Raw genomic sequence first — 8534 nt, 5'->3', positions numbered from 1 at the left:
TTAATCTAGCCAAAAGCTTATCTATTTTGTTTAACTTTAAAAAAAAACAGCTTTTTGTTTCATTGGTCTTTTCTATTGTTTTTCTGCTATTTATTTGTGCTCTAATCTTTGTTATTTCCTTCCTTTTGCTAATTTTGGGCTTGTTCTTTTTCTAGTTCCTTGAGTTGTAATGCTAATGTTTATTTGTGATCTTTCTTTTTTCTTGTTAGGCATTTAGCACTATAACTTTCCTCTTAGAACTGCTTTTGCTACATCCCATAATTCTTGTATGTTGTGTTTCCATTCTCATTTGTTTCTAGATGTTTTTTTGATTTCCCCTTTTACCACTTGGTTGTTAAGGAGTGTGTTGCTTGCTTTCCATATCTGGTCTGCAGGAACCAGTCTAGAGAATAGGTAGTGGGGGCCACCCTGGTGCTGTTCCAGCCAGGAAACTGGTTTGGCAGATGCCTGCCAGGAGGCCAGATTTATAGGGTCTGGTTTGGAGCTGTGGGCCATGGGAGCTGCCTGGGACCAGGGGAGCCAGCTTGTGCAGGGATGGGCCAGGAGGCATGAGTTACAGGAGTCTAATGGGAGCTTCCCACCTAAAGCTGTAGGAGTTGGCCTTGTGTTAGAGCTGGCCAACATTGGGGTCTGCAGTGAATTCAGCTGCTCATTTCACTCTTCTTTTCCCATGGTGTGTCTCTCAGTGCTGGGCTCCCTGAGCTTAAGTGTGGGCTGAATGATGGGGATAATGTGGATCTATCTCTTTTATACTCTTCGATGCCTATTTCTGTGCTTTATCTAGGTGCTATAAATCCTCACCTGGAATGCCTGGCTTTTTGTGAAAGTATTTTTTTGCATGGATAGTTCAAATTGATGTTTTGGGGAGGGGGCAGTGCTAGAAATTCCTATACCACTATCTTGCTGATGTCACTGTGTACACTCTTGTTTAATTTCTCAGTTGACTAAAACTATTTGTGTAGCAGTTTTTCTTAAAATGAGAAGATTCTCTAAAAGTTTCATCATGTTTGAAAATATTTTCCTTTTGTTATTATATTTAAATATGGTTTCACTCAGTTTAAAATTCTTTGGTCACTCTTTCTTTTCCCGAAGACCTATAGCCATCATTCATTTCCTTCTAGCTCTGAATTCCCAATTTTAATATCTGAATTCAGACTTTTTTTTTTTTTAAGTTAGGAGATAACTTTTACTCCCTGTACTTTCAAAGGATTTATTCTTCATCTTACAAACATGGCACAGTTTTCATTGGTATCCAGCATTTCTCATTTGGAATAGTATATGATACATTGTCTTATATACATTTTTAATTGAAGTATAGTTGATTTACACCATTGTGCTAGTTTCAGGTGTACAGCAAAGTGATTTAGTTTTAAATATATATGTATGTTAGATTCCGAAGTCTTTGTATATTTTTTGGAATATTTTGTCATATTTCTTAGTATTCCTGTAACCACGTTATTTGTCTCTCTTCCTCAAAGATACCAATTATGGATATACTGCGAATACAGATATATGGAGTATACCTGACTATCATGCACATCTAAGAAATGTCTCTTTGTAAACAACTTAACTTTTTGCTTATTCCCCTCTATTTTGCTCACTTACACTTGAGCTCATGTTTATTTTCATTAACTGTATTGAGCAAAAATCATTCTCTTTTTTGAGGCCTTAAAAGAAATCTTTATTTCTGCAATAATTTTATAGTCTCTTCCTCTTCTTTTCTGAATTTTTCTAGCTTATATTCTATACTTTTAGAATTCTAAATTTTTTTCCTAAGAACTTTAAAATATATTATGTAGTTTTATTGACTTACGTAATTTTAAAAAGAAATCTCTGTACATGAATTTACTTTTATTTTTATTTTATTTTTGCGGTACGTGGGCCTCTCACTGTTGTGGCCTCTCCCGTTGTGAAGCACAGACTCTGGACGCGGAGGCTCAGCGGCCATGGCTCACGGGCCCAGCCTCCGCGGCATGTGGGATCCTCACGGACCGGGGCACGAAACCGTGTCCCCTGCATCAGCAGGCGGACTCTCAACCACTGCACCATGAGGGAAGCCCTCAACATTTACTTTTTAAAATCTATAAAAATGGCATCAAATGATTTCCTGATAATTTCATTATAATAATAAACTTCAGAATTGATGCCTGGACTATAAATTTATTTTTTGCTCAAAGTTAGTCTGGTAAGTTTATTTTTTGTCTAGGAAGCTTACAGAGATTAATTTTATTGTTTCTCTCTCCCACACCCCCAGGTACATAATGATGGAAACTACAATATTATTTTGAGCACATGTACTTAAATAACCATTTAAAACAACATAGAACTAAATGGATACAAAGTATTTTCAGATTTGAGTATGAACTTGTGTTATTTCTCTTCAAAGATCTAAATGCTTTCAGAAATTTAAACTATCAGATTACCCTGCCCTAAAACTCAATGATAAAATTTCCAAAAAACTGAGCAGTCAGGAATCAATATTTTACTTTGGTCACTACAATTTCATAATGTATTAAACATTTGGATTCTATTTTACTAGAAAATGATCATAAATGTATTAACCAATATATTTTTGTGAATTTCAGCTCAAGAGTTATGTTTTAAAAATTCAAATATATGTGTTTTAGACAGGCCAAAATGTAATGTACCATGTGCTACCTTCAACTTCAATTTTGGCACTCAGTAATCTTGACAGTATGGTAGAAAAAAAGGAAACAGAGATAACACTCTTGTTTAGAATGTGACAATATTGATTATGGATTTTTTTCCTTAATCACTTTATTATCATGAAATTAATATTGAACATACGACATATAGGAAGACCTTTGTCATCCCACCTTCTTAACATTGATTCAACAGTTACACTATGAATAAGAGTTGGAGTGATGGTCTGAATTTTATAAATGATGTTGACAAATATATTGAGCCTTAACAAAATATAACAAGTTCTATATTTCATATTTATATATGCCTTTTTAATTTTGAGCTCTGACAATTTTAAAAGCATATTTTCCATATTATTTTTCTCTGATAAATCAATTATTTTATTCACTAATAAAATATTTTTTACATAGAGAGAGAAAGTATATTCTGGAAAAGTAACTGAACTCCTAATTTCTGGGCAAAATAATCACGTGATATAAATGTTAAAGATGTAAAAATCATGGGAAGTATATAGTATAAATACATTGAAACATCTTATAGAGGTTTTAAATTAAAGGTGAATACTTGACATTCTGTACTAGAAAAGAGTATTAAGATATAAATGATTAATGTAAATACACTTTATTTATATAACCATTTCATAAATTTGAAAGAATAAAACTTAAATCAAAGATCAAAGATATTTCACATAAAGTGATTAAATTAATTTTTTACAAAATTAGGGCAAATAGTGTACTGGTTAAATATGAAAGTATGAACAGGATCTAAAGGATACCTCTTCAATCAGGAAATTAAAACTTCCAGGTTTGATGAATAATGTTTGCAATATAAAATTATATGAAACGTGAAAGCAGAAATTAGGAAACTTATGAAAATCATTACACATGAAGCAACCTTGAAATTCTATTCCTTCTATATTCCTATCTTATTCTGACTTCCTTAATGAAAGCTCATAAAATTCTCATATTGGATAATAAATGAGATCGGCAGATAGAAAAATGGATAAAATGACAAAGAAAAGGTTTATTAGAGCAAGTTGAGACTTATCTCTTTTGAATTCAGTTCAGTTAAACTAGTATACGCTGGGCTTGTGCTATGTGTTATTTACTTTTCCAGGTGCTAAGTAAGTAGTCAAAATAAAAATATTGATCCTATCCTCACGTTCAAGAACATTAGAGGTGAGATTCAGACAATATTGACTGAGCAGACAAAAAGAGAAATTTGTAAATGGTTAAGCTTCTTGAATTTTGACAAGAATTGCTTCCAAATGGTTAAATGTGCCTTAAATCCATATACATTTGATGTGACTAACAGTAATGATATCTAATTACAATGTATGCACTACCACCCCTTTCTACTGTGACAGTGAGGGTCAATCTTTTTCCTTACACTCTAAAAAAATATTAAAAACTAGCATGCATGAAAAGTTTTCCAACAGAAAACAGAGACAAAAATTTCAGAATATTATTATTTTGTTTACTTGTCTATCAGGCTATATGTAAATTATATCTTGGAAGAGAGTGGTCATGACTCTATAGGACCAGGCTTTGGAAATAATAGAGGCAGGTTATTCACCCAGACTCTTTCCAGGTAACAGTAGAATTATGGCATGGAAAATATCCAGAAGTCCATGTGGCTATCAAGATAATTTTTCAAGATTTCTGGAGGAAGACTGTACAGTGGCTTGTTACATTACTTGAATAATATACATGGAATGATCTTAGGAAAAGGCCTAGGACATTGTAAATAATGAATAAATATTACTTATTATTAATAATTATTATTAATTAAATACAATTAAGATTAATAATAATTTCTATTATTAAATTCCCAGGTTGTATTAATTTTTTTCACTCCAACATTTTATTTTGTACTGTCAGCCAGAGGAGTTCATTTTGAATTTATATAATCAGGGTTACTTCTTCTGGAACTGCAACCAGAACTTTCTACTGTAAGTATTATAAAATAACATGGAATTAATTCATCCGAAGTTAAATTTTCCAACAGCTGTCTTAAAGAATAATTCACATACAATAAGTTACACATATTTAGAGTGTACAGTTTAAGTTCTGAAATATGGAAACACCCGTGAAACCCTCACTATAAAAAGACACTGAACATATTAATTGTCCCCCCAAAGTTTCTTCATTCCCCTTCGTATTTCTTTCCTTCCTCTTTATTCCTACCCCCTCCCCATCTCCAGGCATACTCTGATCTGCTTTTCATATATATTTAGATTATTTTGCACATTCTGAAATTTTATAAAAATGAAATTATATAGTATCCATTCTTTTATGAGGGCTGTGGATTCTTTAACTCAGTAAAATTAGTTTGAGATTTCATCCATCTTGTAGCATGTATTCATTTTTATTCTTGAGTAATATTCCAAAGTATTGATATACCGATTTGTTTATGCATTGAACTAGTGATGAACATTTGAATTGCTTCCAGATCTGAGTTATTATAAGTAAGGCTTCTACTAATATTCATGCAAAAGTAATGACATATGCTTACATATCTCATAGGTATATACTGAGGAGTAGAATGACTAGACATATGGTAGGTAGGTGTATTATTAAATTTAACAAAACTGTCAAACTATTTTCCTAGCTGATTGTCTCAGTGAATGAAAATTCTAGTTTCTTCTTATCTTCACTAACCTTTGGTATGTTTGGACTTTTTAATTGCCATTCTAAGTAATGTGTAGGTTATTTAACTTGCTTTTTTAGGATAATCAGTATATTTGACTATTTTTCATGTGCTTATGTATCATGAGTTTATCTTTTTTGGTGAGTGTTTGTTCAAATCACTTGCCCATTCTAAATTGACTTTCTTAAAATTGCATTTGAAAGGTCTTTACATATTCTGGATACAAGTAATTTATCGTATGTATGGTTTGACAATATTTTTCCAAGTCTGTGTACTGTCTTTTCATTTTCTTAGCAGCATCTGTGTAGAGCAGACTTTTAATTCTGATGAAGTCCAGTTTACCAACTTTGTTTTTGTGTAGCACGTTTTTGCTGTTGTATCCAACAAATCTTTGTCTAATTCATGGAAACAAATATTTTCTTCTATGTTTCTCTCTAGAACTTTTATAGTTTTGGTATTTACATTTAGATTTCTGGTTTATTTTGGCTTAATTTTTGTATGTGGTGTGCAGTATAGGTCTAAGTATATTTTCTGTGTATGAATATCCAACTGTTCTACCACTGCTTTTTTAAAGTCTATCATTTTCCACTGAACTGCCTTTGCAACTATATCACTATTCCCTATCTTGTTCTATTGCACTATTTGTTTGAATTTATGCCATTATCACACATCTTGATTGTTGTAACCTTATAATATCTTATAAAAGGTAGTATTGGCTTTATAAATTTGTTCTTCTCTCTCAAAGCTGTTTTGAATATTATATAATTTTGCAGTTCCATATAAATTTGAAAATCAATTTTTGATTGCTGCAAAGCACCTGCTGGGATTTTGATTAGGATTCCTTTATATCTGTATATCAATTTGGACAGAATTGTCCTCTTAACAATATCAAGTCTTTGAACTCATGAACGTGGTATGTACTTTACTTATTTAGATCTCTTTAATTTATCACACCAATGTATTATAATTTCCAGTGCACAGGTCTTTCATATATTTTGTTAGATTGATCTCTAATATGTTACATACATTGACACTATTGTATATGCTATTGATTATAATTTAATTTCTGATTATTCATTGCTATTATATAAGATACAGTTGATTTTTGTATAAAGATATTATTACCTTCACTCACTTATTAGTTTTTGTGTTCAATTCACTTATTTGTTTCAATGGGTTTTATAGATTCCACTGAATGGATGATCATACTATTTGCAAATAAAGATACACAAGAGCATCAGAAAAAAATCTTCCTTTTTAATTTGGATTATTTTTTTTCATCTCATTATATTGACTAGAATCTCCAGAACAATGATGGACAGAAGTGGTGGGAGGAGTTGATCTTGTTTTCTTTCATATCTCCAGAGTAAAAGATTAAATTTTCACCATTAGATATGATGTTAGTTGTAGATTTTTTGTAGATGCCTTTTATCAGGCTTAGGAAGTCTCCATCTATATTAATGTTTTGATAATTTCTATCAGTAACGGATGTAGTATTTTTTAACCATTTTATCTGTATTTATTGAGATGGTCATTTTTTCAAATTTTTTAAAAATTTGATATAATCAACTAATCGATTTTACAAGTGTTAAATCAACTTGAAGAAACCATACTTGGTAACCGGATATTATTTTTTGTACTGATAGATTCAATTTGCTAAAATTCTGATGATATTTTTTACAGTTTTTTGCCATATAATTTTCACTTCTTCATAGTATCCTAGTCTGTTTTTGTTGTCATGGTGTTCCTGGTGTTATAGAATGAGTTGAGATAATTTTCTGGAGGAGTTTGTGTAGAACTGGTTTTATTTTTTCTTTAAATGTTTAGTTGCATTCATCAGTGAGGTCATCTGGGCCAAGATTTTTCCCTGTGGAGAAGCTGTTTAACTATTAAAGATATACTGTTCCTCTCTGGGCCCTTGGTGGCCTCAGATTTGTTAGTCTCAAGAGATTCTTCAGCCCAGTGATCTTCTCCAGCTCAGAAAATGTTGAAACCTAGGCATCCCTTCCTAGGAACGAAAATCATCAGAATAAAGAATCTTGGCAGCAATATGACACAGCTGAAAATGTCTGGGAGAGCATATAAAAATGGAAGTAGAAAAATAAGAGCAAGAACCTGAGACTGTGGAGAATACACAGCAAAAACTTTTTCTTATAGTGTCATCTTGAACCAGTTCTGGAAATCAACTCATGCTTCCAAAATGAACATGAAGTGACTGTGAACGAGGAGTCCCTGTCATCAGCTAGAGTCACACTCAGGTCTCATGTGAGGTAATGAGTGTGCAGGACAGTTCTGAGAGGAAACAGAATATGGCTGAAGAACACTGAAGGGAAGACAGGCATTGGATGAGATCTGCTGACTAGCTGATTCTACCACAAGGAAATTCTAACATTTGTTGGAAGTTTAAAATATCTCAAATTATGTTAGAACTTTAAAAAGCCATATACAAAATGGATATCTCCCTATGATGCTGAAGTAGTATGTTACAAGTAACCTCATGATGAGAGAATCTCTATATATTTATGTTTTATCTATATATGTTTATATGTATGTTTATATTTACAGGTTGTAGGTTCTGAAAAACCAGCAAAGATGATTTGAAATACTGACCAGGCTGAAACCAATAATATTTTCTTTTTCTGTTGTGTTTTATGTGCCTCTCTCTTCTCTGGATAACATAAATTTTCTGCTGTTTTCCTTAGCTAACAATATCAATGTTTGGGTCTTAACTGTATTATGCATTGGGTGGCAGAAATATAACAGAGAAAGGAAATTTGCTTCTACTTTTTAAATATTTGGATATTGAGGTTAATTAATGTCTAAGAATGTTTACAGCATGAAAGTAGTTTATAGCAAGACAGACAGATATAATAAGCAAGGGAAAGAGAGAAAGAGAGATGGATGTGAATGAGTCCATTGTTTATTTTAACATGCTAACATTGTCCATCAGAGAAACTAGGTCAGATAATTGCCATTGTCTTACCGAGCTCTCTCCTCCCTTGGAGAAGTATACTTAAGTGGAGAGGATAACGACAACAATAATAGCTGACATTTATTGAGCGTTTATTACTTGCCAGACTCTTTTTTCAGCATGAAATATGTACTCCCTCCTTAGATAGCTCTTATACTTGTATAATATTACAATAGTCCTTTCAGGGATGTATTATTACTGTTCCTATTTTAACATGAGAAAACTGAGATACCAGTGAAATTAAGTAAAT

Source organism: Mesoplodon densirostris, chromosome 1, assembly GCF_025265405.1.
Source record: "Mesoplodon densirostris isolate mMesDen1 chromosome 1, mMesDen1 primary haplotype, whole genome shotgun sequence".
Taxonomy (NCBI): Eukaryota; Metazoa; Chordata; class Mammalia; order Artiodactyla; family Ziphiidae; genus Mesoplodon; species Mesoplodon densirostris.
The sequence above is the reverse complement of the archived record's forward strand: the minus strand, read 5'-3'. Positions refer to the sequence as shown.